This window comes from Eucalyptus grandis, chromosome 3 (assembly GCF_016545825.1).
Source record: "Eucalyptus grandis isolate ANBG69807.140 chromosome 3, ASM1654582v1, whole genome shotgun sequence".
NCBI classification, from domain to species: domain Eukaryota; kingdom Viridiplantae; phylum Streptophyta; class Magnoliopsida; order Myrtales; family Myrtaceae; genus Eucalyptus; species Eucalyptus grandis.
The window spans coordinates 57,075,132-57,079,105 of record NC_052614.1 but is presented as its reverse complement, the minus strand read 5'-3'; the positions used below and the strand labels follow the sequence as shown (position 1 = coordinate 57,079,105).

The window sequence follows — 3,974 nt, the reverse complement described above, 5'->3', positions numbered from 1 at the left end:
CTGGTAATATACAGCCCGAATCAGGATAACTAGGCCAGTCAAAGTGGGAAAGAAAATAAGCTGGTGTCTTTACTAAAGGTAAGACTCAGAGTACGATTCAACACAAATAATTTCCCATTGAAAAGACAGCATAATCCATGAATGCTCTGTGCTCTGTGCCTATAGGCTCACAGAACCTGTTCGTTGACATGCTAGAAACCATGAGTTCACCTTGTGAGAACCAGTACCAGCTTCGAATTTTACCTATACTGTGACAGATTCATCAGCATTACAGGGGAAAAGAAGAAGAAACGATAGGGCTTTTAAACCAGATCATTTTCTTGATGCTACTCCACATGAAAGGGAAAAGTGCCAATCAATAGCTTCTTTTCAAATAAGACATATCAGTCCCATTAAAATTCTTTCAGGTCGCTAACTTTAATATCCTACACAGTCTCAGGTAGAATTCTATGAACTATGAAGCAACTGAAATGATTCATCACTCTGTTTATCTAAAAATAAAACTACAGCGATCACCTAATACAGTTCCAATTGAGGCTACAGATTCTATGAATTTATCCAACATTGGGAAAGGCGACTTTCGAGTGAAACAATTCACCGAACTATCTCTAATGAAAGAGTTGAAATTAAATTCTTGCGAAGCAAGACAGTACCTTCCCAAATCAATATTAACCTGCGTAGGGGAGAAAAAGTCCCATCACATGAGAGACCACATAGAATTCTAGCACACTAGTCCACTATGCAAAGATGTTTCCTGAAATTAGCTCCACCAACTCAAGACAAATAATATTTTTGCTGATAATAATATGTACAGCAAATCATATGAATACAGTTCATGAAGAGATCCAAATACAAGAACTGATTCAAATTTGTAACTACCTCTGTATCAAACTGAAGTTTCTTTCCACAATCTAACTCCATTTGCAGGCTAGGAGCTTGTGACAATCAAAATCCGCAATGCAGATCAAAAAAGCCATGATCATGTCTTCCTCACGCTGCCAGGAGAGAGTAAGCTCATTTTGAGCGTCAATGAGCACATGAACCTTTAAGGAGCAACTGGGATAGATTCACTACTGTTTCAAGCACTATCACAATAAATTCTCTTCTCAGGGTGCATATGCACATTTTCTCATGTGTTAATCTAACCTTCTCAAATGATACAAAGGCATAAAAGAACCCTTTGCTAGTAGTTTTGAGGAACATTTTGAGCGAACTAGGAACAATTCATCACACCAATGTTCCAAAGATGTTTCATGAGTCTGTAGACCTCAAATTACAAGGAGTAACGTACCATGTCCTTGCATTTGAAAAGCCCAATCGGCTGAAGGACAGAACTCTTGCCTCCCTTGGATGATAGAGCCAAAGAAAAAGCATCAATTCCTTGAATAGACAGCAGTGTCCACAAATATCTGACCTGTCGATGTGCTGGAATCTTTCTTGACAGACAACTTTTCATATCTTCTGTCTGTCTCCCTTGCACTAGAAATCCGTAAACATACCGGTCAATTCATCATAATAACATCATGGTTGCATGCAATGTTATATTTCTGCAAAAAGGTGTGCATGCATGAATATATCAACCAGAACCCACCCCCCAAAAAAAAAAAAAAGAAAAAGAAAAATAAGAAACAGAAATGGCCCACGCACACGCAGTTCCAATAGTTCAGTAAAGTTGTGAGAATGGCTGCTGTAAAGTGAAGTATGCAGGAGTTGAAGATATATGTTAATCTTGAGAGATGGATAAACTATCTCAAACAGGTGGCTAACTTGGAAGGCACAATAACAATATTTACACAGAATAATTGAATTTGCAATTGTCTCTACCACACAATAACTAAAGCTTCTCATTAGAGCATACCTCCGAATTAATGCACCCACATGGGAGTAGTCCTTAAACGCAGCCTTTGGTATCAAATGACGAGAAAATTTTCCTGCATGCAAGCAATGCTGCTATTGACACTACAAAAATCTTGTTATATTCCATGGAAAGATTTAACATAGACAAGGGAAAAAAATGTATAACACAAGATATTGCTAGTGTTTTGATAGGCAGATGTAGTAATCATAAGGCACATGCTGACTCATCAAGTTGCAGATTCTTCCCTGCCTGAATCTCAAATTCACTTCAAATCTGACACATAGTTCTAGTGTACCATGCGTAAATCATCTTAGCTGTGCCATTAGCATCACTCGACCAGTACTTTCCAGTGACCCGGCACTGTGAATTTATAACCAGTCTTCAGCTGCCCCTTCTCTCTGACTTTATGCCTGGAAATTGTGACTTGAGGTAGGATAATTGGCTTCAAAGAGGGGAAAAAGATAAAATCACTGCGGCAAGGAAAGCATCTGGGTAGTGTTCAATGCAGCTCCAACACTCAATGCTCATTCAAAAGAAGTATCATACTGAACTCATCCCCTAAATGGAAGATCAATTGAATAATGTTGCCCAGATAGCCCAATCTAAGATAAGCACAACATGCAATATGTTTCCCTCAATCCTATCCATGAAATCAAAATTGTCTCAACTTCCAAAAGAGGTACATCATTCAAAGTTACAATATTTTTTTATTTCCATCTTCATAACTGCTTTTAAGTGCAATATTCCTCAAAAATGAAATGTTAAGATAAGTCACTACTCGAACAAAGATGGACCACACAGGTATCAGAGACCTCATTTAAAGCTGCTTTTCTTCAATAAACCTAACACAGTTCTCTCGCATCAAACGTGAAAGGTCTCAAGAAGAATAATGGAAATTTGTAGCTGGAAGGCACTGTGAAAAAGAACAAGACAGCCTTTCACCTGATGGGATGTCTACACAAATTTATGTCAAGATATCCAAAGGCATAAAGATGAAGCTCATAGTATGTGAGTGTGTATTGCATACACCATCCATGACTACCGATGCAATGATAGTTAATAGAAGTAGCAAGATACAAAGTCAGCCTACCTTTAGTTGAAGAATCACGCTTCACTACCCATTCTTGGTTTCCCTGGATTGAGTACTTTTCAAGCAACACCGCCAAGACAACTAATATCAGAAGATCATCCATCTCATCTCCATTTTATCAGCATTTTGCCTCTTATGGAACTCCAAAGCAAAGTATAAGTGACAAGGCAGACCCTGGCAAAGAATTTGTTGATGGTCGAGCCAAACTTAGATTTCAAAAACCCAAATGACAAGCAAATACTGTTACATTAAGTGTTAGACAGAAGTTCTAAGTAATGTCACCAAATGCTTTTCAAGTACTAGCGCTATTATGCACTACATGACATTACAAACAAAACTCGTTTCGCCACCCAGTCCTTTTTACTTCCTACTTCTACTTATGGCTTTTCATTCAGTCTATTGCTTGACACTCAGAAACAATCAAGAGTTAGAAGCAAAAGCTGGAACTTGGAATTGGCTATAACAGATAAATAGATATCAAGAAGAAAATCAAAAACCACCCCCATGAGACTATTAACTGACAAATCACGTGGAGAGATGCTTTCTTTCTAAAGTCCATTCTATGCTTGAAAATCAACTCATAGCATACAAAATCAACCTGTATCTCATTCAGCAATCGCAGCAAACTAGATGGTCTTTTTGGAGGCACCCCATTTGGAGACCCGTAGAACACCACCGGAGACTTATGCACCCCTCGCCATTGGCCGAAATTGTATGCTCTAATTGTTATTGAACCGAGCTGAGAAGTTACCAACGGAAATTCAATCAGCATTCGCCGGGACAAGCACTAAGTATGCAGCTCGAGTCCTATAGCAATAGAAAGCTGGTTAAAACTCGACGAATGGTGCTTCCTCAACATCAGCCTTAGTGGGATTCTTAGATGGCAATAACCCATCTCATCTACGAATACATGGAAATCAATTTTATCTGTCGACCTGAAAAATCTGACTGGAGCGAAAAACAACAGCCAACATCGCCCATACTTTCTCGGTGCGAACCTGAATGTCTGTTGCCTCATCATGCCTC

The 3,974-nt window shown here is 38.8% G+C and overlaps 1 long non-coding RNA gene across 7 annotated transcripts; it reads right to left on the bottom strand.

The window, feature by feature from the left end:
- Window positions 1-361: 361 nt before the first annotated feature.
- LOC104437879 lies at window positions 362-3,974 on the bottom strand. Of its 7 annotated transcripts, none has more exons than XR_005549200.1 (3): window positions 3,884-3,974; window positions 1,859-3,755; window positions 362-1,479 (listed from the first exon to the last, which is right to left on the bottom strand). It is a non-coding gene; the product is annotated as an uncharacterized LOC104437879 (long non-coding RNA). The 7 variants fall into 7 exon arrangements; XR_005549201.1 differs by having other exon boundaries at window positions 3,947-3,974; XR_005549198.1 differs by having other exon boundaries at window positions 362-754; window positions 880-1,479; window positions 1,859-3,936.